The following is a 26,371-nucleotide window of genomic DNA, read 5'->3' on the forward strand; positions in this document are numbered from 1 at the left end:
GCCCGGGAGATTGTGCTAATTACTTTTGTTTAAAATCATTATTGTTGTATTGTTTCACTATTATTTTTGTCCTGGGTTAGGTGGTGGGTCTGGTGGTGGACTACAGGTGCACCAGCACCTGTAGGGTGAGTTTGAAGGCCCTCTGGTCCTTTTCTTTCTTATTTAATTTAAATTTCAGTTTCCCCTTGTTTGTCCTGTTTAGTACCTATCCTCCCCCTTGTATCCTACCCTCCCCCCTTCAATTATTTCCTACTGTTTTGAGTTTTGTGTTGCCTGCTAGCCGGAGGGGCTTTCTGGCTTGTTGGAACGCTAGCCTCCTGGCCCTTTAGGCGTGGCAGGCATTGCATTGTTGTGTGTTTGTCTGACCGTATTCTCCCATCCACCTTGTACTTGCTAGTTCACCCCCTAAATTGCCTTTTGTCTCTGTTTCTTGTCTTGTGTTGTCAACTGGGGGACCTTTGGCCTGCCGGCTTGCTAGCTGGTTGGCTTGGCCTGGCCTACTGGTGAGGCTTGCTAGCTGGTTGGCTTGGCCTGGCCTACTGGTGAGGCTTGCTAGCTGGTTGGCTTGGCCTGGCCTACTGGTGAGGCTTGCTAGCTGGTTGGCCTGGCCTGCTGGTGAGGCCTGCTAGCTCTCTCGGCCCTCAAGTTTGGCAGGTGTTGTGTTGGTCAGTGTTCCTTTTGTTATCCCCTTAATTCCCCTTACCTAAATTTGTTTGTTTGTTAGTTCGCCCCACCCCCCTCCCCCCTCCCCCCGTTTTTGTTTGTTTTGTTCATTATTGTCCTTCCCCTTCGTGCCTTTCCCCTCCGGGGAAAATTTATTTTAAAAAATTACACACAAAAAAAAAAAAAAAAAATCCCTCCTTGTGTCCCTTCCCATTGTTGATAAGATTAGTTTGGTGCTGTGCTAGATAGTTTGTTGTGTGTCCCGTGGTACTGGTAGGCCCTGTTCAGCACAGTCTGGCTGAGCCTGCTAGTTCCTTGGCTGTTTTACACCCCTTCCCCTCCCTTTCCCCTTCCCTTCCCCCTCCCCTCTCACTGGTGTTGGGCTGTAAAGGGAGTGGGCCTCCATCATGTCAGCAGCACAGGCTGGCATGAGGAGGCACCATGCAGTGCGCCTCCTTCTAAAGGAGAGGGGAGGAAAAATAATGGAGCTATCCCGATTGGATTTCTCCAGAAAATTCCTCCAGAAAGAGCTCGGCTTTCATCCCGCGCAGGTAAACTGCATCTTAGCCCTCCCCTATAGGAAGGGCTTCGATGTCAGTTTTGCCAACGCCAGCTTCCTGAGGGAGTTCTGGGGGAAACTCCAGAACGCCCTGAACACCCAGGGGTCCCTCACAGCGATGTTTGAGGTGACCAAGCTGACGGATAATAGCATTAAAACCGTTATTGTCCGTATGTACAATGAAACCGTACAGCCGGAGGACGTTGCAGTATGGCTGGGCAGGTACTGCAACGTGAAGGGTCCCCTGATCCAGGTAAAAGACCTCGATGGGATCTGGACAGGGGCCTGGAGGGTCACTGTCCAGCAAAGGGAGGACCCTGGGGGCTATGGTGGGTTGAAAGCCATCCCATCCACCATAGTCCTCGGAGAGAACAGGGGCCATGTTCACTACCAGGACCAGCCCAAGCTGTGCCGTAAGTGTGGTGAACATGGCCACCTTGCAGACGCCTGTCAGAAGGTCGTCTGCATGAAGTGCCGGGAGGTGGGCCACCGCTACGAGGAGTGCACGAACGGAAGGTCGTGCAACCTCTGTGGCGAGCGGTCCCACCTCATCCGCGACTGCCCCTCCTCCTGGGCCAACAGGGCCAAGGCTGGAAGGAGGGAGTGGGCGGCCGCGGACCGGGCTTTCGAGCGCCAGAGGGCTGGAACGGCAGTTGCCGAGGTGGTAGTGGAGGAGCCGGTGGTGGAGGAGGAGGCAGTAGTGGAGCCGGCAGTGGTGGTAGAGGAGACAGTGGTGGAGCCGGTGGTGGTGGCTGTAGTGGAGGGCGCGGAAGGTGCAGTGGGGGAAGAAGTGGGAGGAGAGGACAAAACCCTCCCCACCCCAACCCCCCTGCCCCAGACTAATGTGACCCCTGAAGGAGAAAGGGCCGAGAAAGACGGCTCCGGAGAGATGTTTAGCGAAAGCTCCCCAAGTGGGTCAGACATCATAGGGTCGGTGTCGGAAAGCACCATGGAGACTGTGTCAGAAGGTACGGGAGAGGAGGGGGAGAGTAAGGAACACCTCCCCCTACGTAAAAGAAACGCTGAGGAGCTCTCTGACCCCGAACAGGGTGAGGAGAAAAAGGGAAAGGTGGAGTGGGAGAGCTCCCAGGGGGAGGAAGAACCCAGAACCTTCCCCTCCAACTCCCCCAATCAAGTCTCCTTTTTAAGTCCTGTTTTAACCTCCTCTCCCTTCCAAACCCCCTTACCCCGGAGGGAGAGAGAGAAAGTCCCTGAAGACTAACCCCCTTTTAACTTTTCAATGGCTTTTCTTCTAGCACTGTTTTTACTCACCCCTTTCATGGCTTTTAAAATCACCACTATAAACGTGAGGAGCGTAAAGACAGCAACAAGAGCACAGTCGGTTTTATCCTTTTTAGAAAGGTTTAACTCTGATGTGTTTTTACTACAGGAGTGTGGTCTACCCTTTTTATCCTCTTACAGGAAATGGGAGGATAAGTGGCGGCACGGGCCCTCCATTTGGAGTGGTTCCAATTTTAACAAGAACGACGGTGTTGCCATTTTAATCAAGACCCCACAGGTGGTGGTGAAGGGGAGCACAGTGGTGGTAGGTGGGCGTGCTCTTTTAGCCAACTGTACTTTTATGGGGAGGGATTTTAACGTGCTAAACGTGTATGGTTTTAACGATAAACATGACCGGTGTGCACTTTTAGAGGACCTGCAGTCCCACATGCTAGGGAGGGATCCTCTAGTGGTGGGTGGGGATTTTAATTGTGTTTTAAGCAGAGCAGACAGGAGAGGGGCAGGAGGGGATTTTAAGGTAGACAGGTCAAGTGTTTTATTGCAAGTGCTGTGCAGGGATTTTAAACTGACTGACTGTTTTAAAACCCTGCATCCAAGAGAGGAGGGCTTCACCTGGACCAGTGGTGATGGCACCAGAGCCTCTCGCATTGATTATCTGTTTACCCGGGACTGTCCCCCAACTGATGCTAGAATAACCCCTGCTTTCTTCTCAGACCACGTAATGCTGACGTGCACCCTTTCACTATCTTCGGGTGTGACTGTGGGAAGAGGGCCCTGGAAACTGAACTGCTCCCTTCTAGAAGATGATAGAGTAGTTAGTCAGTACAGAGAGCAGTTCAGCCAGTGGCAGACGCTACAGGACTTCTTTGACACGCGAGCACAGTGGTGGGAAATGGTGAAGGAAAGGACAAGGACCTTCTTTAGAGAGATAGGAAAGGAAAAAAGCAGAGAAAAAGATAGACGCATGGTGGGACTGCAAAAGCGACTGGAAAGGTATTTTAACCTATGCCAACAGGGCCTTGATTTTAACCAAGAAATTAAAGAAGTAAAGAAGGAAATGGCACTTTTAGCAGAACAGAGAAGCAAGGGGGTTATTTTAAGAAGCAAGGAAAGGGAATTAGAAGAGGGGGAGAAGTGCACTAGGTACTTTTTTAAGAAAATAATTAGTAAGGGTAGGATTATGACAGGATTGAGAAACAAGGACGGGGTTTTAAAAACAGACACAGAGGGAATAAAGGAAGTGGTCGAGGACTTTTATGGGGAACTGTTTGGGGTAAAAGATGTGTGCGAGGGAACAATGGGGGACCTTTTAACATACATCGACAAGACCTTACCCAATACAGACGACCTGAAAAAAGACCTGACGAGGACAGAAATCGACCAAGGACTGAAACGTTTTAAGAGGGGTAAATCACCGGGGGAGGACGGCCTCCCTTTGGAGTTTTATCTGACCTTTTGGGATGTTTTAGCCGACGAACTTCTGACTGTTTTTACTGACTTCGAACACCTCGACAGACTACCCGACAGTTTTAGAGTGGGGATCGTGACTCTTTTACATAAGAAAAACGACAGGACGGACCTGAAAAACTGGAGACCGATTACCCTTTTAAACTTTGATTGTAAACTTTTTACCAAGGTTTTAACACTCAGAATGTCTTCTGTTTTAGGGGAGGTGATCCACCCGGACCAAACCTGTGCCGTGCCCGGAAGGAAGATCACGGACAGCCTGATACTGATCCGAGATGCCATCTGTTATGCGAGAGACAGAAACATGCGGCTTGTAGTCCTAAATTTAGATTTCGAAAAAGCCTTTGATCGGGTCTCGCACCAGTACCTCTTTAAGGTACTGCAAAAAATGGGTTTCCCGGACAGGTTCTTAGCTTGGGTGGGACTGCTGTACGGGGACATCACCAGCAAAATCCTTGTAAATGGGCATCTGTCAAAAGCAGTGGGAGTACACTGCGGCGTCCGTCAGGGCTGTCCGTTATCTCCCCTTCTGTTCGTGGCCTGTATTGAACCACTGGCACAGGTCTTGAGAAGGGACCAAGGGATCAGTGGGGTGGGTATCCCGGGGAGTGGGGGGATGACCGCCAAGTGCGTCTTTTACATGGACGACGTCAACATTTTATGTACCGACCTTTTATCCGTCGACAGGACTCTGGACAGGACTGACTGGTACGGACGAGCCTCTGGGGCGAGACTGAACAGAGACAAGACAGAGGCCCAATTCTTCGGACCGTGGGCAGACCCAGACTTGACCAGACTACCTCTGACAGTTAAACTGACGGACATAAGGGTACTGGGGGTAAAGTTTGACCGGGGGGGAGGAGGGAGCGGTAACTGGAGCGGAATCCTGGGGACGGTAAGACAGAGACTGGGTTTTTGGGGACTACGACAGCTGACTTTTGAGGGCAAGGTTTTAATCATTAAAGCTGTGATTTTACCTGTGCTTTTATTAATCAGTTCTGTTTTTATCCCCCCTCGAAGGAGCATTTTAGACCTGGAGCGGACGCTGTTTTACTTCCTGTGGGGATGCAAGTGGGAGAGGCTGAGGAGGGAGGTGGTCAAGAGGCCCAGGTCCAAGGGGGGGAAAGGCTTGCCTGACCTCTACTTGTTCCTGGGCAGCCGCTACACAGCGTTACATCTGACTCTTGCCACCTCCCCGGTCAACAACAAGACCCAGGCCCTCGCACGGTTCTGGCTGGGATCTTACCTCAGGACTCTGAGGCTGATCCCAGTTGACCTGCGAGCCCCAGTCTCTTTCCTGCTACCCCCGCACTACGTCCAGCTCCAGAAGTTTTTAAGACATTTTAAACTGGAAAAAGAAACAGTCACGGTTTTAACAAAACACCGCTCTCTTCTCTCTCTTGTGCAGGATCGGGAACCAGTGTGTCCAGTGCGCGGGCTCGCTATAGGTGAGCCCACAACGGTTTGGCGCAACGTGGCCCATCCTGCTCTCCTGAATCGGCATCGGGACCTGTCCTGGATGGTCGCCCACGAGATCCTCCCGGTCAGGGCCGTTATGCACTCACGGGGCATGGCGAGGACATCCGCGTGCCCCCGACCAGGCTGCGGCCAAGAAGAGTCGGTGAGGCACATGCTCTGGGAGTGCAGAGCCGCCAGGGACCTGTGGAAGGAAGCAGGCCCCCTGATCACCTCGTGTCTGCCAGCAGGGGAGGACCTAACACCTCAGCTCGTGCTGTATGGGGTGGGCCGAAGGCCCATTCCATCGAAGGCCTTCACCAAGCTCTGGCCCACCCTCACGTGCCTGAAGGAAGCACTGTGGTCCTCCCGTAACCTGCTGGTAGCGAAAAACGTAGAGACCACCCCCCAGGCAGTGGCCATGGTAGCCACGGAAGCCCTGGGGTGGTACGGAAGGAAGGGGGCCTCGACCCCAGGCGAAGGGTCCCCCACAACACCCTAGGTCCCGGCGGCCACGGCCTGACAGCGCTGCGGCGCCTAGGGCGATGCGCCTAGGGGAGGGATCTCCTCTGGGCCCCGAAGGACGGGACGATGATCTATTCAGAAGAGCAGGATGAGGTGAGCTTGATAAAGACTCACCCCCCTCCTGTACAAGGGACTGAAGACAGCCTTTTAACAAAGTGACTTTTTAACATGGTTTTTCATGTCTTAAAAATGTTTTACCTTTGTTAGATCATTAGTACACATTTTAAATGGCTTTTACAGATTTGATGTTTTTACAAGGAAAGTACTTTTATCCATGGTTGTTTTCATTGGTTTTAACAACATGTACTTTTTAACAAATTTAAATGTAACTTTCAAATGCTGTGTTTTATGCTTTGTTGCCGTTTTTATGTATCAATGATGTAAAAAATGTATGAGCTGTTTTTAAAGGAAATGTATCAATAAAACTTTTCCAAAAGAAAAAAATCTGTTCTTATCAGTTTAATATCTGATACGTCCCCCATCGGGGGACTACATATTAAATGGATTTTTCGAACAGGGAGTCGGAAATGGGGCTTGCTCCGTCCGCTCCACGCATCGACCCGGTATTGCAGTACCTCCGGGAACGGTGCAACACTTTTCTCCCGTTGTCAAGGAAAAATGCACATTCACAAAGCTATGTAAACAGCTGGCTAGCTAGCTAGCTAGCTGGCTAGCAGAAGAAGAGAAGGAAAGAAACATTCAAACTGAAAGAAAGGCGAAGCGCTCTTCAATGGGGTCCCCCGTTTCCCGCCATTTTACTTAAAAAAAAAAAAAAAAAAAAAAAAAAAAAAAATTTGGGGCCAGGATTGTGTGTGTGTGTGTCTCTCTCTCTCTCTCTCTCTCTCTCTCTCTCTCTCTCTCTCTCTCTCTCTCTCTCTCTCTCTCTCTCTCTCTCTCTCTCTCTCTCTCTCTCTCTCTCTCTCTGTGCCTCTGTGCCTCTGTGTCTGTGACCTTTCTTTTTATCCACAGACAGCCCTCGAAAACTTGGAAGAGTGGGTTCCGGGAGCACCCGCGGGAACCCTGCCTAGAGTGCACAGAGTGTGTCTCGGGCCCCGACCTCTTGACTTCCATATGACTCTGGTTTCTCTTCATTACGCACAAGCCTTTCGCCTTTTACTAAAGACTTCCGTGGAGAGGAACACTTACGAGTTCAACGTATTTTTGGAGCGGCTTTGCTTCTTGCAGAGCCCGGTATCTTGTTTCAAGAGAAATTGACAGAGATGGGCCAGGATAGTGACTTAAAGACGCATTAGCGACTTTTTCCAAAAAACACCTGCCTGTTTGTTGCCAGGGAAACGGTGGGTGGGTGGTTGAGTGAGTGAGTGGGGGTTGGAGGGAGAGAGGAGCTGGCTTTTGCCAACCCACCCGCTGAGGTCTGTCGAGACCCCCGGGGGTCCGGCGGTTTCAGGGTTCCATTTGTGGGTTATCGCTTCTCGGCCTTTTGGCTAAGATCACGTGCATTGTCCTTGACAGTGCTGCGCTTGATCAGAGAAGCGATCGCAGGCCGGAGGGCGCCCGGGAGATTGTGCTAATTACTTTTGTTTAAAATCATTATTGTTGTATTGTTTCACTATTATTTTTGTCCTGGGTTAGGTGGTGGGTCTGGTGGTGGACTACAGGTGCACCAGCACCTGTAGGGTGAGTTTGAAGGCCCTCTGGTCCTTTTCTTTCTTATTTAATTTAAATTTCAGTTTCCCCTTGTTTGTCCTGTTTAGTACCTATCCTCCCCCTTGTATCCTACCCTCCCCCCTTCAATTATTTCCTACTGTTTTGAGTTTTGTGTTGCCTGCTAGCCGGAGGGGCTTTCTGGCTTGTTGGAACGCTAGCCTCCTGGCCCTTTAGGCGTGGCAGGCATTGCATTGTTGTGTGTTTGTCTGACCGTATTCTCCCATCCACCTTGTACTTGCTAGTTCACCCCCTAAATTGCCTTTTGTCTCTGTTTCTTGTCTTGTGTTGTCAACTGGGGGACCTTTGGCCTGCCGGCTTGCTAGCTGGTTGGCTTGGCCTGGCCTACTGGTGAGGCTTGCTAGCTGGTTGGCTTGGCCTGGCCTACTGGTGAGGCTTGCTAGCTGGTTGGCTTGGCCTGGCCTACTGGTGAGGCTTGCTAGCTGGTTGGCCTGGCCTGCTGGTGAGGCCTGCTAGCTCTCTCGGCCCTCAAGTTTGGCAGGTGTTGTGTTGGTCAGTGTTCCTTTTGTTATCCCCTTAATTCCCCTTACCTAAATTTGTTTGTTTGTTAGTTCGCCCCACCCCCCTCCCCCCTCCCCCCGTTTTTGTTTGTTTTGTTCATTATTGTCCTTCCCCTTCGTGCCTTTCCCCTCCGGGGAAAATTTATTTTAAAAAATTACACACAAAAAAAAAAAAAAAAAATCCCTCCTTGTGTCCCTTCCCATTGTTGATAAGATTAGTTTGGTGCTGTGCTAGATAGTTTGTTGTGTGTCCCGTGGTACTGGTAGGCCCTGTTCAGCACAGTCTGGCTGAGCCTGCTAGTTCCTTGGCTGTTTTACACCCCTTCCCCTCCCTTTCCCCTTCCCTTCCCCCTCCCCTCTCACTGGTGTTGGGCTGTAAAGGGAGTGGGCCTCCATCATGTCAGCAGCACAGGCTGGCATGAGGAGGCACCATGCAGTGCGCCTCCTTCTAAAGGAGAGGGGAGGAAAAATAATGGAGCTATCCCGATTGGATTTCTCCAGAAAATTCCTCCAGAAAGAGCTCGGCTTTCATCCCGCGCAGGTAAACTGCATCTTAGCCCTCCCCTATAGGAAGGGCTTCGATGTCAGTTTTGCCAACGCCAGCTTCCTGAGGGAGTTCTGGGGGAAACTCCAGAACGCCCTGAACACCCAGGGGTCCCTCACAGCGATGTTTGAGGTGACCAAGCTGACGGATAATAGCATTAAAACCGTTATTGTCCGTATGTACAATGAAACCGTACAGCCGGAGGACGTTGCAGTATGGCTGGGCAGGTACTGCAACGTGAAGGGTCCCCTGATCCAGGTAAAAGACCTCGATGGGATCTGGACAGGGGCCTGGAGGGTCACTGTCCAGCAAAGGGAGGACCCTGGGGGCTATGGTGGGTTGAAAGCCATCCCATCCACCATAGTCCTCGGAGAGAACAGGGGCCATGTTCACTACCAGGACCAGCCCAAGCTGTGCCGTAAGTGTGGTGAACATGGCCACCTTGCAGACGCCTGTCAGAAGGTCGTCTGCATGAAGTGCCGGGAGGTGGGCCACCGCTACGAGGAGTGCACGAACGGAAGGTCGTGCAACCTCTGTGGCGAGCGGTCCCACCTCATCCGCGACTGCCCCTCCTCCTGGGCCAACAGGGCCAAGGCTGGAAGGAGGGAGTGGGCGGCCGCGGACCGGGCTTTCGAGCGCCAGAGGGCTGGAACGGCAGTTGCCGAGGTGGTAGTGGAGGAGCCGGTGGTGGAGGAGGAGGCAGTAGTGGAGCCGGCAGTGGTGGTAGAGGAGACAGTGGTGGAGCCGGTGGTGGTGGCTGTAGTGGAGGGCGCGGAAGGTGCAGTGGGGGAAGAAGTGGGAGGAGAGGACAAAACCCTCCCCACCCCAACCCCCCTGCCCCAGACTAATGTGACCCCTGAAGGAGAAAGGGCCGAGAAAGACGGCTCCGGAGAGATGTTTAGCGAAAGCTCCCCAAGTGGGTCAGACATCATAGGGTCGGTGTCGGAAAGCACCATGGAGACTGTGTCAGAAGGTACGGGAGAGGAGGGGGAGAGTAAGGAACACCTCCCCCTACGTAAAAGAAACGCTGAGGAGCTCTCTGACCCCGAACAGGGTGAGGAGAAAAAGGGAAAGGTGGAGTGGGAGAGCTCCCAGGGGGAGGAAGAACCCAGAACCTTCCCCTCCAACTCCCCCAATCAAGTCTCCTTTTTAAGTCCTGTTTTAACCTCCTCTCCCTTCCAAACCCCCTTACCCCGGAGGGAGAGAGAGAAAGTCCCTGAAGACTAACCCCCTTTTAACTTTTCAATGGCTTTTCTTCTAGCACTGTTTTTACTCACCCCTTTCATGGCTTTTAAAATCACCACTATAAACGTGAGGAGCGTAAAGACAGCAACAAGAGCACAGTCGGTTTTATCCTTTTTAGAAAGGTTTAACTCTGATGTGTTTTTACTACAGGAGTGTGGTCTACCCTTTTTATCCTCTTACAGGAAATGGGAGGATAAGTGGCGGCACGGGCCCTCCATTTGGAGTGGTTCCAATTTTAACAAGAACGACGGTGTTGCCATTTTAATCAAGACCCCACAGGTGGTGGTGAAGGGGAGCACAGTGGTGGTAGGTGGGCGTGCTCTTTTAGCCAACTGTACTTTTATGGGGAGGGATTTTAACGTGCTAAACGTGTATGGTTTTAACGATAAACATGACCGGTGTGCACTTTTAGAGGACCTGCAGTCCCACATGCTAGGGAGGGATCCTCTAGTGGTGGGTGGGGATTTTAATTGTGTTTTAAGCAGAGCAGACAGGAGAGGGGCAGGAGGGGATTTTAAGGTAGACAGGTCAAGTGTTTTATTGCAAGTGCTGTGCAGGGATTTTAAACTGACTGACTGTTTTAAAACCCTGCATCCAAGAGAGGAGGGCTTCACCTGGACCAGTGGTGATGGCACCAGAGCCTCTCGCATTGATTATCTGTTTACCCGGGACTGTCCCCCAACTGATGCTAGAATAACCCCTGCTTTCTTCTCAGACCACGTAATGCTGACGTGCACCCTTTCACTATCTTCGGGTGTGACTGTGGGAAGAGGGCCCTGGAAACTGAACTGCTCCCTTCTAGAAGATGATAGAGTAGTTAGTCAGTACAGAGAGCAGTTCAGCCAGTGGCAGACGCTACAGGACTTCTTTGACACGCGAGCACAGTGGTGGGAAATGGTGAAGGAAAGGACAAGGACCTTCTTTAGAGAGATAGGAAAGGAAAAAAGCAGAGAAAAAGATAGACGCATGGTGGGACTGCAAAAGCGACTGGAAAGGTATTTTAACCTATGCCAACAGGGCCTTGATTTTAACCAAGAAATTAAAGAAGTAAAGAAGGAAATGGCACTTTTAGCAGAACAGAGAAGCAAGGGGGTTATTTTAAGAAGCAAGGAAAGGGAATTAGAAGAGGGGGAGAAGTGCACTAGGTACTTTTTTAAGAAAATAATTAGTAAGGGTAGGATTATGACAGGATTGAGAAACAAGGACGGGGTTTTAAAAACAGACACAGAGGGAATAAAGGAAGTGGTCGAGGACTTTTATGGGGAACTGTTTGGGGTAAAAGATGTGTGCGAGGGAACAATGGGGGACCTTTTAACATACATCGACAAGACCTTACCCAATACAGACGACCTGAAAAAAGACCTGACGAGGACAGAAATCGACCAAGGACTGAAACGTTTTAAGAGGGGTAAATCACCGGGGGAGGACGGCCTCCCTTTGGAGTTTTATCTGACCTTTTGGGATGTTTTAGCCGACGAACTTCTGACTGTTTTTACTGACTTCGAACACCTCGACAGACTACCCGACAGTTTTAGAGTGGGGATCGTGACTCTTTTACATAAGAAAAACGACAGGACGGACCTGAAAAACTGGAGACCGATTACCCTTTTAAACTTTGATTGTAAACTTTTTACCAAGGTTTTAACACTCAGAATGTCTTCTGTTTTAGGGGAGGTGATCCACCCGGACCAAACCTGTGCCGTGCCCGGAAGGAAGATCACGGACAGCCTGATACTGATCCGAGATGCCATCTGTTATGCGAGAGACAGAAACATGCGGCTTGTAGTCCTAAATTTAGATTTCGAAAAAGCCTTTGATCGGGTCTCGCACCAGTACCTCTTTAAGGTACTGCAAAAAATGGGTTTCCCGGACAGGTTCTTAGCTTGGGTGGGACTGCTGTACGGGGACATCACCAGCAAAATCCTTGTAAATGGGCATCTGTCAAAAGCAGTGGGAGTACACTGCGGCGTCCGTCAGGGCTGTCCGTTATCTCCCCTTCTGTTCGTGGCCTGTATTGAACCACTGGCACAGGTCTTGAGAAGGGACCAAGGGATCAGTGGGGTGGGTATCCCGGGGAGTGGGGGGATGACCGCCAAGTGCGTCTTTTACATGGACGACGTCAACATTTTATGTACCGACCTTTTATCCGTCGACAGGACTCTGGACAGGACTGACTGGTACGGACGAGCCTCTGGGGCGAGACTGAACAGAGACAAGACAGAGGCCCAATTCTTCGGACCGTGGGCAGACCCAGACTTGACCAGACTACCTCTGACAGTTAAACTGACGGACATAAGGGTACTGGGGGTAAAGTTTGACCGGGGGGGAGGAGGGAGCGGTAACTGGAGCGGAATCCTGGGGACGGTAAGACAGAGACTGGGTTTTTGGGGACTACGACAGCTGACTTTTGAGGGCAAGGTTTTAATCATTAAAGCTGTGATTTTACCTGTGCTTTTATTAATCAGTTCTGTTTTTATCCCCCCTCGAAGGAGCATTTTAGACCTGGAGCGGACGCTGTTTTACTTCCTGTGGGGATGCAAGTGGGAGAGGCTGAGGAGGGAGGTGGTCAAGAGGCCCAGGTCCAAGGGGGGGAAAGGCTTGCCTGACCTCTACTTGTTCCTGGGCAGCCGCTACACAGCGTTACATCTGACTCTTGCCACCTCCCCGGTCAACAACAAGACCCAGGCCCTCGCACGGTTCTGGCTGGGATCTTACCTCAGGACTCTGAGGCTGATCCCAGTTGACCTGCGAGCCCCAGTCTCTTTCCTGCTACCCCCGCACTACGTCCAGCTCCAGAAGTTTTTAAGACATTTTAAACTGGAAAAAGAAACAGTCACGGTTTTAACAAAACACCGCTCTCTTCTCTCTCTTGTGCAGGATCGGGAACCAGTGTGTCCAGTGCGCGGGCTCGCTATAGGTGAGCCCACAACGGTTTGGCGCAACGTGGCCCATCCTGCTCTCCTGAATCGGCATCGGGACCTGTCCTGGATGGTCGCCCACGAGATCCTCCCGGTCAGGGCCGTTATGCACTCACGGGGCATGGCGAGGACATCCGCGTGCCCCCGACCAGGCTGCGGCCAAGAAGAGTCGGTGAGGCACATGCTCTGGGAGTGCAGAGCCGCCAGGGACCTGTGGAAGGAAGCAGGCCCCCTGATCACCTCGTGTCTGCCAGCAGGGGAGGACCTAACACCTCAGCTCGTGCTGTATGGGGTGGGCCGAAGGCCCATTCCATCGAAGGCCTTCACCAAGCTCTGGCCCACCCTCACGTGCCTGAAGGAAGCACTGTGGTCCTCCCGTAACCTGCTGGTAGCGAAAAACGTAGAGACCACCCCCCAGGCAGTGGCCATGGTAGCCACGGAAGCCCTGGGGTGGTACGGAAGGAAGGGGGCCTCGACCCCAGGCGAAGGGTCCCCCACAACACCCTAGGTCCCGGCGGCCACGGCCTGACAGCGCTGCGGCGCCTAGGGCGATGCGCCTAGGGGAGGGATCTCCTCTGGGCCCCGAAGGACGGGACGATGATCTATTCAGAAGAGCAGGATGAGGTGAGCTTGATAAAGACTCACCCCCCTCCTGTACAAGGGACTGAAGACAGCCTTTTAACAAAGTGACTTTTTAACATGGTTTTTCATGTCTTAAAAATGTTTTACCTTTGTTAGATCATTAGTACACATTTTAAATGGCTTTTACAGATTTGATGTTTTTACAAGGAAAGTACTTTTATCCATGGTTGTTTTCATTGGTTTTAACAACATGTACTTTTTAACAAATTTAAATGTAACTTTCAAATGCTGTGTTTTATGCTTTGTTGCCGTTTTTATGTATCAATGATGTAAAAAATGTATGAGCTGTTTTTAAAGGAAATGTATCAATAAAACTTTTCCAAAAGAAAAAAATCTGTTCTTATCAGTTTAATATCTGATACGTCCCCCATCGGGGGACTACATATTAAATGGATTTTTCGAACAGGGAGTCGGAAATGGGGCTTGCTCCGTCCGCTCCACGCATCGACCCGGTATTGCAGTACCTCCGGGAACGGTGCAACACTTTTCTCCCGTTGTCAAGGGAAAATGCACATTCACAAAGCTATGTAAACAGCTGGCTAGCTAGCTAGCTAGCTGGCTGGCTAGCAGAAGAAGAGAAGGAAAGAAACATTCAAACTGAAAGAAAGGCGAAGCGCTCTTCAATGGGGTCCCCCGTTTCCCGCCATTTTACTTAAAAAAAAAAAAAAAAAAAAAAGAATTGGGGCCAGGATTGTGTGTGTGTGTGTGTGTCTCTCTCTCTCTCTCTCTCTCTGTCTCTCTGTGCCTCTGTGTCTGTGACCTTCTTTTTATCCACAGACAGCCCTCGAAAACTTGGAAGAGTGGGTTCCGGGAGCACCCGCGGGAACCCTGCCTAGAGTGCACAGAGTGTGTCTCGGGCCCCGACCTCTTGACTTCCATATGACTCTGGTTTCTCTTCATTACGCACAAGCCTTTCGCCTTTTACTAAAGACTTCCGTGGAGAGGAACACTTACGAGTTCAACGTATTTTTGGAGCGGCTTTGCTTCTTGCAGAGCCCGGTATCTTGTTTCAAGGGAAATTGACAGAGATGGGCCAGGATAGTGACTTAAAGACGCATTAGCGACTTTTTCCAAAAAACACCTGCCTGTTTGTTGCCAGGGAAACGGTGGGTGGGTGGGTGGGTGGGTTGGTTGAGTGGGGGTTGGAGGGAGAGAGGAGCTGGCTTTTGCCAACCCACCCGCTGAGGTCTGTCGAGACCCCCGGGGGTCCGGCGGTTTCAGGGTTCCATTTGTGGGTTATCGCTTCTCGGCCTTCCGGCTAAGACCAAGCTTGGTACTGCGGTGCCCCAGAGCTCGCTTAGCTGGAAGCCGAAGGCCGGAGGGCGGTAAAAGGTTTTTTTGATTAATTAATCAAATCCCTGGATTTTTTGGGTTTTTTCCCTCCTTTTTTGGGGTTTTCTTTTGTCTAGAGGAAGGCGTCGGTTCCCTTGCAGAGATGGCGAGGTCTTCTTCAAATGGGTCGGTCCCAGGGATCGGACTGGCTAATACCGTGCGGTTTTCATGGAATGAGAAGGATATAGAACCTTTTGGACGAGAGGTGTTTGGGAGATCAATCCTGATGGGGGTGCTGAAGTTGACCATAAAGGATGTGTTTTGCCTGCAAGGCAACTCTTTGGATGGGACTTTTGATGTGGCTTTTTATACGGAAAGCAAGCATGAGGAGATTCTAAAGAAGGTGAGAGGGGTGTCTGATACGAAGCCGATGTGCCATTATTTGGTGAAGAGCTTGGCCAGAAACAATTTCCGGGTCGTGACCGTGAATATGTACAACCCCTACGTCAAGGATGAGGAGGTGAGGGCCTTTCTGGGGAGATATATGGATAATGTCTCCTCAGGAAGGCCCATCAAGGACTCTTTGGGATTTTGGACGGGGAGGAGAGGGTTTCAGGCCCTCCTCAGGGAAGATCCTAGGGGAGAGGGAGGGTTCCTTCATCCCCCGGCTATGTTCTCCCTGGGGGCTGACAGGGGGACGTTATACTATGCACGTCAGCCCCCATTCTGCAGGCGCTGTATGGCCTATGGACACATCCTGGCCTCGTGCAGCACTAGAAAGTGTAGATTTTGTGGGTCTGGGGAGCACGAGGCCAAGGATTGCGACGAGCCGAAGGCTTGCCACGGGTGTGGTTCCATTCAGCACCTGTGGCGTGATTGCCCGGCTCGTCAGCGGTCATACGCGTCTGCAGTTGGAGGGGGAGCAGGAGCGGGGGATGGGGGAAGAAGAGGAGGGGAAGGACGGCCTTTTCAGGCACAAAGAGATGGCCCAGAGGATAAGAAAAAAGAAGAGGAGAAAAGAGTGATAGCAGGAGGAGAAAGGACAAGGGAAGATGCGGAAGCAGAAGATGGGGAGAAGAATGAAGATGGAGGACCGGTGGGAGGGGTGCCTGTGGCAGGACCTGTGGGAGGGGTGCCTGTGGCAGGACCTGTGGGAGGGGTGCCTGTCGAAGGACCTGTGGAGGGGGGGGGGTTGCCTGTGGAAGGACCTGTGGAGGGGGAGGGGGTGCCTGGGGCAGGACCGGTGGAGGGGGAGGGGGTGCCTGGGGCAGGACCGGTGGAGCGGGAGGGGGGAGAGGGGGTACGGGAGTGGGGGGATAGCATGTCGGATTTCCTTGTGGAAGAGATGAGGGAAATGGTGGAGGAGCTAGCGGGGAAGAGGGGTAGTGTATCCCCGCTACCTCCTACACCAAAAAAAGACAAAAAGAAACGGAAGATGAAGGGGGGCTCGGGAGGTAGAGAGGGGGAGGGGGGTGTAGAGGGGGAGGGGGGGGCTAAGAGATCAGCGGGGGGGGGGGGGGGGGGAGGACATTGGTCTCCCTGTTTGCCTCAACCCCTCAAAATTTAGAGGAGGGTGGCTTCGGTGAGGGGTCTGTGGGCTGTTTGTCGGAGGGGTCTCAACTCCTGTTTGGGGAGATGGGATCCCCGACACTCAGCCCCGAGGCATACAGGGAGGGGGGGTTGGAGGGTGGTGGTGAGGAACCCAGGGTGCAGGGCACTAGGCCTAACACACTGCCTGCATCCTGGGTTGGAGGGATGGAGGAGGACGGGGGGGCGTCAGGAGAGGAGAGGACGTCCCCGCCGGTGGAGATGGACCAGGGGAGCATCGGGTGAGTCTCCTGTTTTTTCTTTGGATTTTGGGTTAAATTGTAAGTAATCATTAAATAAATATGTCTGTTTCTTTTCTTAGTTTAAATGTTAGAGGGTTGAGGGATTTTGTTAAAAGGAGGGCGGTTTGATTTCTGTTTTTTACAGGAGGTTCACCTGAGGGATGGTGGGGATGTGCATAGATTTAGGAGGGAGTGGGATAAGGGGGAATCTTTTTGGGGCATAGGAGGGGTGCACTCAACAGGAGTAGGAATTTTGTGTGGAAATAGAGAGGTTAAGATAGAGAGCACTTTTGTTATAATGCAGGGTAGAGTAATGGGGATAGATGTAGTGTATAGAGAAGCTAGGTATAGGTTAATTGGGGTGTATGGACCACAGGTGGCGGCAGACAGGAGGGAGATGGTGGACTGTCTGGCGCCCCTGTGTGTTACAAATAGGCACTTGGTGATAGGAGGGGATTTTAATATAGATTTAGAGGTAGGGGGTGATAGTAGTGTAGGCGCCATCACCGGGCTAATGGCTTGCCATGGTCTGGTTGATGGTGGCCTGCACACTACTCCGGTAATGGTCGGTCCTACATGGCGCAACTCCAGGGGGGTTGCGCGGAGGCTCGACTACATTTTTGTATCCAGGTCTTTGGGTCAGTTGTCTGGGCGGCTGTTGCCTGTTTTCTTCTCGGATCACGACGGGGTGTTCCTGCAGGTGGGGTCGCCAGTCTGCCTCTTCGGTAGGGGGTACTGGAAATTAGATCGGGGTATACTGGAGGAGCGGGCTTTCGTTGACTCATTTTTTTGTTTCTTTCGAAGGCTTGATGGCCTCCGGTCTATGTGCGAGGGGGTGTTAGAGTGGTGGGATTTAGTTAAGGTGAGGATTAGGGCTTTTATAATAGGGTATTGTAAAAGGAAAAAGAGGGAGGAAAGGAGGGAGATGGATCGTATCCAAAGGTTAATTGAACTCGAGCATGAGGCGGGCAACCTCGGCGGGTCGATTGACTGGGAGAGATTCGCAGCCCTAAAGGCGCAGCTCAGGGAGCTGCAGGAGCAGAAGGCTCGAGCTTTCCTAGAGCGTGCGCATAGTGGCTTCCTAGAACATAATGAGACTTGTTCCGCTATGTTCTTTAAGTCGGTTAGGGCCAGGCAGAGTAGGAAGATAATGCATGGCGTTAGGGAAGAAAATGGTAGTATAGTAAGTAAACCAGAGGAAATGGTCAGGGTGACAACTGATCATTTCCGAGGTTTATTTAAGGAAAGGGAGATAGATGTAGAGCAGGGAAACGTGTTTTTAGAACACTTGTCCCGGCGGTTGCCGGAGGACATTAGAGACGTGATGGAGGCCCAGATCTCACTAGAAGAGGTTGAGAGCGCTCTTAGGAGGATGGGTAAAGGGAAGGTGCCTGGGATGGATGGGCTGCCGGCTGAGTTTTACCTCAAGTTTTGGGGTATACTTGGACCGGTGGTCCTCGAAGTCTTGAAGGCCATCCTTGAGACGGGGGTCCCGGGGGGATCAATGGCTGTTGGTGTGCTGTCACTTCTTTATAAGAAGGGGGAAGCAACTGACCTTGGCAACTGGCGGCCATTGACCATGCTGTGCGTAGATTACAAGATTCTTGCAAAGGTTTTAGCAGACCGGTTGCGCACAGCCCTTCCCTACGTCGTCCATGAGGATCAGACGTGCGGGGTAGAGGGCCGCTCTATAAGATGGAACCTACAGTTGATTAGGGACTCCATCGCCTGGGTTGAAGATAGAGGGCTGCCTTTAATGGTAGCAGCGCTAGATCAGGCGAAAGCCTTTGATCGCGTGAATAGATCCTTTCTATTCAGGGTGTTAGGTAGATTAGGATTTGGGGAGAAGTACATAGGATGGATCCGTACATTATATGTCGGAGCGGGGTGCCGAGTAAGTGTAAATAGTCACTTAGGTGACGTTTTTGACCTCTCGTCTGGGGTCAGGCAGGGATGCCCACTCTCGGCTCTCCTCTTCGTTCTGTACATGGAGCCTCTGGGGGCTGCCATTAGGGCAGACACAGGGGTGGAGGGTTTGTTGATCCCTGGAAGCGGTGGGCTGCGTGTTAAGATGACGCAGTACGCCGACGACACTTCCTTGCTGCTATGCAAGGACTCGTGCTTGACAAGGTCCCTTGCCATCATTGGGGATTTCACCCGAGCGTCGGGGGCGGTTCTGAATCATGCAAAGTCTTCCGTTAAGTTTTTCGGAAGATGGCGCGGTAGGACGGATGTGCCCGGGGGGTTATCTCTCTGTGAGGGGGCCCTGAGGATTCTCGGGGTCCATTTTGAGACCTCCGGCTCAGCGACGCTGAACTGGAACATGGGTATCGCAGTTGTTCAGAGGAAGCTAGCAATGTGGAAGGCTAGGTCTTTGTCTTTTATAGGTAAGGTCCTGGTCCTAAAGGTGGATGTATTGCCATCTCTTTTGTACTTGGCGTACATCTACCCATTGCCGGCTAGTCTGAGAAGGTATCTAGTGAGGCTCGTGTTTCAGTTCATGTGGGGTGGCAGGTACGAGTGGGTCGCCAGGGCGCGCATGCTCTGTCCCATCGGGGAGGGAGGTAGGGGGGTACCACATCTCCCCCTCAAGCTAGACGCCATTTTTGTTTCTTTCCTGTTGACGGAGCTTGCTCGTCCGGTTATACACCCGTCCGGTTACCTCCTGCGGGTGTTCTTCTCGTATCAGGCGAGAAGCGTAATGGTGTGGTCTAACGCGGGTCCTCGGGCGGAACAGCTGCCGTGGCACTTTGGCCATGCGGCCAAGTGGCTGCGTGCGCACCCCGAGGTTGAAGTTGCCCGAGTAGGTTTAGATCACAGGCACCTGTACGAGGAGGTCAGGCAGGCAGGGAGTCCTGCGCCTGTAGCGGGCATCTCGTCAGTGGTCTGGGAGGGAGTGCAGGCGCGGGGCCTGGACAACAGGCTCAAGGACCTGAATTGGTTGAGCCTCCATAAGTGCTTGCCGGTACGTTCCATCATGTACCGGCATAGTTTGTCGCGATCCTCCACCTGTCCAAGATCTGCTTGTGGCAGGGAGGAGACTGTGCGCCATGCCTTCTGGGACTGTGCCTTTGCCGGACTAGTCTGGGCTAGGGCACGGGTGTTGCTAGGTATGGTTAGGAGCGATTTTTTGCTGACTTGGGCTAGGTTAGAGCGAGGCGTAGGGAGAGCGAGGGGAACGGATAGGGACAGGTTTCTGCTCTGGCTTCTCATGAGTCTCTTTAAAAGGGGGCTGTGGGAAGCCAGGCAGAATTTAGTTAAGACAGGGAGAGATTGGGGGGTGGAAGGGATAGTGAGGAGGGTGGAAGGTGATGTGAGGGGGAGGATGAAGAGGGAGGAGGTAAAGTGGGGGCAGCATGCGGCACGGGAGAGGTGGAAGGGGGGATTAGGGCTGGGAGTGTTAGAGTGAGGTTTGTAAGGGGATAGATTAGGGAAGGGAAGATAGGGAAGGGTTAGGTATTGGTTAGGTATGACGGGGAGGGACGATGCTCCCCTGAGGTTTGTTTTTGTTTGGGTGTTTGGTGATTTGGTTTTGTAAATAGTGAATTAAGAATGAGTGAGAATTATGGTTTGTAAAGTATGAATGGTATTGAGTGTAAATAAATTATTTTTTGTAAAAAAAAAAATCTGTTCTTATCAGTTTAATATCTGATACGTCCCCCATCGGGGGACTACATATTAAATGGATTTTTCGAACAGGGAGTCGGAAATGGGGCTTGCTCCGTCCGCTCCACGCATCGACCCGGTATTGCAGTACCTCCGGGAACGGTGCAACACTTTTCTCCCGTTGTCAAGGGAAAATGCACATTCACAAAGCTATGTAAACAGCTGGCTAGCTAGCTAGCTAGCTGGCTGGCTAGCAGAAGAAGAGAAGGAAAGAAACATTCAAACTGAAAGAAAGGCGAAGCGCTCTTCAATGGGGTCCCCCGTTTCCCGCCATTTTACTTAAAAAAAAAAAAAAAAAAAGAATTGGGGCCAGGATTGTGTGTGTGTGTGTCTCTCTCTCTCTCTGTCTCTCTGTGCCTCTGTGTCTGTGACCTTCTTTTTATCCACAGACAGCCCTCGAAAACTTGGAAGAGTGGGTTCCGGGAGCACCCGCGGGAACCCTGCCTAGAGTGCACAGAGTGTGTCTCGGGCCCCGACCTCTTGACTTCCATATGACTCTGGTTTCTCTTCATTACGCACAAGCCTTTCGCCTTTTACTAAAGACTTCCGTGGAGAGGAACACTTACGAGTTCAACGTATTTTTGGAGCGGCTTTGCTTCTTGCAGAGCCCGGTATCTTGTTTCAAGGGAAATTGACAGAGATGGGCCAGGATAGTGACTTAAAGACGCATTAGCGACTTTTTCCAAAAAACACCTGCCTGTTTGTTGCCAGGGAAACGGTGGGTGGGTGGGTGGGTGGGTTGGTTGAGTGGGGGTTGGAGGGAGAGAGGAGCTGGCTTTTGCCAACCCACCCGCTGAGGTCTGTCGAGACCCCCGGGGGTCCGGCGGTTTCAGGGTTCCATTTGTGGGTTATCGCTTCTCGGCCTTTTGGCTAAGGTCACGTGCATTGTCCCTGACAGTGCTTGATCAGAGAAGCGATCGCAGGCCGGAGGGCGCCCGGGAGATTGTGCTATTTACTTATGTTTAAAATCATTATTGTATTGTTTCACTATTATTTTTGTCCTGGGTTAGGTGGTGGGTCTGGTGGTGGACTACAGGTGCACCAGCACCTGTAGGGTGAGTTTGAAGGCCCTCTGGTCCTTTTCTTTCTTATTTTAATTTAAATATCAGTTTCCCCTTGTTTGTCCTGTTTTGTACCTCTCCTCGCCCTTGTATCCTACCCTCCCCCCCCTTCAATTATTTCCTACTGTTTTGAGTTTTGTGTTGCCTGCTAGCCGGAGGGGCTTTCTGGCTTGTTGGAACGCTAGCCTCCTGGCCCTTTAGGCGTGGCAGGCATTGCATTGTTGTGCGTTTGTCTGACAGTATTTTCCCATCCACCTTGTACTTACTAGTTCACCCCCTAAATTGCCTTTTGTCTCTGTTTCTTGTCTTGTGTTGTCAACTGGGGGACCTTTGGCCTGCCGGCTTGCTAGCTGGTTGGCTTGACCTGGTCTGCTGGTGAGGCTCGCTAGCTGGTTGGCTTGGCCTGGCCTACTGGTGAGGCTTGCTAGCTGGTTGGCTTGGCCTGGCCTACTGGTGAGGCTTGCTAGCTGGTCGGCTCGGCCTGGCCTACTGGCGAGGCTTGCTAGCTGGTTGGCTTGGCCTGGCCTACTGATGAGGCTTGCTAGCTGGTTGGCTTGGCCTGGCCTACTGGTGAGGCTTGCTAGCTGGTTGGCTTGGCCTGGCCTACTGGTGAGGCTTGCTAGCTGGTTAGCTTGGCCTGGCCTGCTGGTGAGGCCTGCTAGCTCTCTCGGCCCTCAAGTTTGGCAGGTGTTGTGTTGGTCAGTGTTCCTTTTTGTTATCCCCTTAATTCCCCTTACCTAAATTTGTTTGTTTGTTAGCTCGCCCCACCCCCCCTCCCCCCGTTTTTGTTTGTTTTGTTCATTATTGTCCTTCCCCTTCGTGCCTTTCCCCTCCGGGGAAAATTTAATTAAAAAAATTACACACAAAAAAAAAAAAAAAATCCCTCCTTGTGTCCCTTCCCATTGTTGATAAGATTAGTTTGGTGCTGTGCTAGATAGTTTGTTGTGTGTCCCGTGGTACTGGTAGGCCCTGTTCAGCACAGTCTGGCTGAGCCTGCTAGTTCCTTGGCTGTTTTACACCCCTTCCTCTCCCTTTCCCCTTCCCTTCCCCCTCCCCTCCCCTCTCACTGGTGTTGGGCTGTAAAGGGAGTGGGCCTCCATCATGTCAGCAGCACAGGCTGGCATGAGGAGGCACCATGCAGTGCGCCTCCTTCTAAAGGAGAGGGGAGGAAAAATAATGGAGCTATCCCGATTGGATTTCTCCAGAAAATTCCTCCAGAAAGAGCTCGGCTTTCATCCCGCGCAGGTAAACTGCATCTTAGCCCTCCCCTATAGGAAGGGCTTCGATGTCAGTTTTGCCAACGCCAGCTTCCTGAGGGAGTTCTGGGGGAAACTCCAGAACGCCCTGAACACCCAGGGGTCCCTCACAGCGATGTTTGAGGTGACCAAGCTGACGGATAATAGCATTAAAACCGTTATTGTCCGTATGTACAATGAAACCGTACAGCCGGAGGACGTTGCAGTATGGCTGGGCAGGTACTGCAACGTGAAGGGTCCCCTGATCCAGGTAAAAGACCTCGATGGGATCTGGACAGGGGCCTGGAGGGTCACTGTCCAGCAAAGGGAGGACCCTGGGGGCTATGGTGGGTTGAAAGCCATCCCATCCACCATAGTCCTCGGAGAGAACAGGGGCCATGTTCACTACCAGGACCAGCCCAAGCTGTGCCGTAAGTGTGGTGAACATGGCCACCTTGCAGACGCCTGTCAGAAGGTCGTCTGCATGAAGTGCCGGGAGGTGGGCCACCGCTACGAGGAGTGCACGAACGGAAGGTCGTGCAACCTCTGTGGCGAGCGGTCCCACCTCATCCGCGACTGCCCCTCCTCCTGGGCCAACAGGGCCAAGGCTGGAAGGAGGGAGTGGGCGGCCGCGGACCGGGCTTTCGAGCGCCAGAGGGCTGGAACGGCAGTTGCCGAGGTGGTAGTGGAGGAGCCGGTGGTGGAGGAGGAGGCAGTAGTGGAGCCGGCAGTGGTGGTAGAGGAGACAGTGGTGGAGCCGGTGGTGGTGGCTGTAGTGGAGGGCGCGGAAGGTGCAGTGGGGGAAGAAGTGGGAGGAGAGGACAAAACCCTCCCCACCCCAATCCCCCTGCCCCAGACTAATGTGACCCCTGAAGGAGAAAGGGCCGAGAAAGACGGCTCCGGAGAGATGTTTAGCGAAAGCTCCCCAAGTGGGTCAGACATCATAGGGTCGGTGTCGGAAAGCACCATGGAGACTGTGTCAGAAGGTACGGGAGAGGAGGGGGAGAGTAAGGAACACCTCCCCCTACGTAAAAGAAACGCTGAGGAGCTCTCTGACCCCGAACAGGGTGAGGAGAAAAAGGGAAAGGTGGAGTGGGAGAGCTCCCAGGGGGAGGAAGAACCCAGAACCTTCCCCTCCAACTCCCCCAATCAAGTCTCCTTTTTAAGTCCTGTTTTAACCTCCTCTCCCTTCCAAACCCCCTTACCCCGGAGGGAGAGAGAGAAAGTCCCTGAAGACTAACCCCCTTTTAACTTTTCAATGGCTTTTCTTCTAGCACTGTTTTTACTCACCCCTTTCATGGCTTTTAAAATCACCACTATAAACGTGAGGAGCGTAAAGACAGCAACAAGAGCACAGTCGGTTTTATCCTTTTTAGAAAGGTTTAACTCTGATGTGTTTTTACTACAGGAGTGTGGTCTACCCTTTTTATCCTCTTACAGGAAATGGGAGGATAAGTGGCGGCACGGGCCCTCCATTTGGAGTGGTTCCAATTTTAACAAGAACGACGGTGTTGCCATTTTAATCAAGACCCCACAGGTGGTGGTGAAGGGGAGCACGGTGGTGGTAGGTGGGCGTGCTCTTTTAGCCAACTGTACTTTTATGGGGAGGGATTTTAACGTGCTAAACGTGTATGGTTTTAACGATAAACATGACCGGTGTGCACTTTTAGAGGACCTGCAGTCCCACATGCTAGGGAGGGATCCTCTAGTGGTGGGTGGGGATTTTAATTGTGTTTTAAGCAGAGCAGACAGGAGAGGGGCAGGAGGGGATTTTAAGGTAGACAGGTCAAGTGTTTTATTGCAAGTGCTGTGCAGGGATTTTAAACTGACTGACTGTTTTAAAACCCTGCATCCAAGAGAGGAGGGCTTCACCTGGACCAGTGGTGATGGCACCAGAGCCTCTCGCATTGATTATCTGTTTACCCGGGACTGTCCCCCAACTGATGCTAGAATAACCCCTGCTTTCTTCTCAGACCACGTAATGCTGACGTGCACCCTTTCACTATCTTCGGGTGTGACTGTGGGAAGAGGGCCCTGGAAACTGAACTGCTCCCTTCTAGAAGATGATAGAGTAGTTAGTCAGTACAGAGAGCAGTTCAGCCAGTGGCAGACGCTACAGGACTTCTTTGACACGCGAGCACAGTGGTGGGAAATGGTGAAGGAAAGGACAAGGACCTTCTTTAGAGAGATAGGAAAGGAAAAAAGCAGAGAAAAAGATAGACGCATGGTGGGACTGCAAAAGCAACTGGAAAGGTATTTTAACCTATGCCAACAGGGCCTTGATTTTAACCAAGAAATTAAAGAAGTAAAGAAGGAAATGGCACTTTTAGCAGAACAGAGAAGCAAGGGGGTTATTTTAAGAAGCAAGGAAAGGGAATTAGAAGAGGGGGAGAAGTGCACTAGGTACTTTTTTAAGAAAATAATTAGTAAGGGTAGGATTATGATAGGATTGAGAAACAAGGACGGGGTTTTAAAAACAGACACAGAGGGAATAAAGGAAGTGGTCGAGGACTTTTATGGGGAACTGTTTGGGGTAAAAGATGTGTGCGAGGGAACAATGGGGGACCTTTTAACATACATCGACAAGACCTTACCCAATACAGACGACCTGAAAAAAGACCTGACGAGGACAGAAATCGACCAAGGACTGAAACGTTTCAAGAGGGGTAAATCACCGGGGGAGGACGGCCTCCCTTTGGAGTTTTATCTGACCTTTTGGGATGTTTTAGCCGACGAACTTCTGACTGTTTTTACTGACTTCGAACACCTCGACAGACTACCCGACAGTTTTAGAGTGGGGATCGTGACTCTTTTACATAAGAAAAACGACAGGACGGACCTGAAAAACTGGAGACCGATTACCCTTTTAAACTTTGATTGTAAACTTTTTACCAAGGTTTTAACACTCAGAATGTCTTCTGTTTTAGGGGAGGTGATCCACCCGGACCAAACCTGTGCCGTGCCCGGAAGGAAGATCACGGACAGCCTGATACTGATCCGAGATGCCATCTGTTATGCGAGAGACAGAAACATGCGGCTTGTAGTCCTAAATTTAGATTTTGAAAAAGCCTTTGATCGGGTCTCGCACCAGTACCTCTTTAAGGTACTGCAAAAAATGGGTTTCCCGGACAGGTTCTTAGCTTGGGTGGGACTGCTGTACGGGGACATCACCAGCAAAATCCTTGTAAATGGGCATCTGTCAAAAGCAGTGGGAGTACACTGCGGCGTCCGTCAGGGCTGTCCGTTATCTCCCCTTCTGTTCGTGGCCTGTATTGAACCACTGGCACAGGTCTTGAGAAGGGACCAAGGGATCAGTGGGGTGGGTATCCCGGGGAGTGGGGGGATGACCGCCAAGTGCGTCTTTTACATGGACGACGTCAACATTTTATGTACCGACCTTTTATCCGTCGACAGGACTCTGGACAGGACTGACTGGTACGGACGAGCCTCTGGGGCGAGACTGAACAGAGACAAGACAGAGGCCCAATTCTTCGGACCGTGGGCAGACCCAGACTTGACCAGACTACCTCTGACAGTTAAACTGACGGACATAAGGGTACTGGGGGTAAAGTTTGACCGGGGGGGAGGAGGGAGCGGTAACTGGAGCGGAATCCTGGGGACGGTAAGACAGAGACTGGGTTTTTGGGGACTACGACAGCTGACTTTTGAGGGCAAGGTTTTAATCATTAAAGCTGTGATTTTACCTGTGCTTTTATTAATCAGTTCTGTTTTTATCCCCCCTCGAAGGAGCATTTTAGACCTGGAGCGGACGCTGTTTTACTTCCTGTGGGGATGCAAGTGGGAGAGGCTGAGGAGGGAGGTGGTCAAGAGGCCCAGGTCCAAGGGGGGGAAAGGCTTGCCT

At 51.7% G+C, this 26,371-nt stretch overlaps 3 non-coding genes and 3 pseudogenes across 3 annotated transcripts; all 6 read left to right on the forward strand.

The window, feature by feature from the left end:
• Positions 1-6,332: 6,332 nt before the first annotated feature.
• LOC118945543 lies at positions 6,333-6,508 on the forward strand (annotated as a pseudogene).
• A 475-nt stretch (positions 6,509-6,983) lies between these two features.
• Positions 6,984-7,100, forward strand: LOC118945642. The gene has a single exon (XR_005040757.1). It is a non-coding gene; the product is annotated as a U5 spliceosomal RNA (small nuclear RNA).
• A 6,656-nt stretch (positions 7,101-13,756) lies between these two features.
• On the forward strand, positions 13,757-13,932 carry LOC118945544 (annotated as a pseudogene).
• A 394-nt stretch (positions 13,933-14,326) lies between these two features.
• Positions 14,327-14,443, forward strand: LOC118945643. The gene has a single exon (XR_005040758.1). It is a non-coding gene; the product is annotated as a U5 spliceosomal RNA (small nuclear RNA).
• A 5,707-nt stretch (positions 14,444-20,150) lies between these two features.
• Positions 20,151-20,326, forward strand: LOC118945527 (annotated as a pseudogene).
• A 379-nt stretch (positions 20,327-20,705) lies between these two features.
• Positions 20,706-20,822, forward strand: LOC118945644. The gene has a single exon (XR_005040759.1). It is a non-coding gene; the product is annotated as a U5 spliceosomal RNA (small nuclear RNA).
• The last annotated feature ends 5,549 nt before the right edge of the window (positions 20,823-26,371 follow it).

The sequence above is a fragment of the Oncorhynchus mykiss genome, chromosome Y, assembly GCF_013265735.2.
Source record: "Oncorhynchus mykiss isolate Arlee chromosome Y, USDA_OmykA_1.1, whole genome shotgun sequence".
NCBI lineage: Eukaryota > Metazoa > Chordata > Actinopteri > Salmoniformes > Salmonidae > Oncorhynchus > Oncorhynchus mykiss.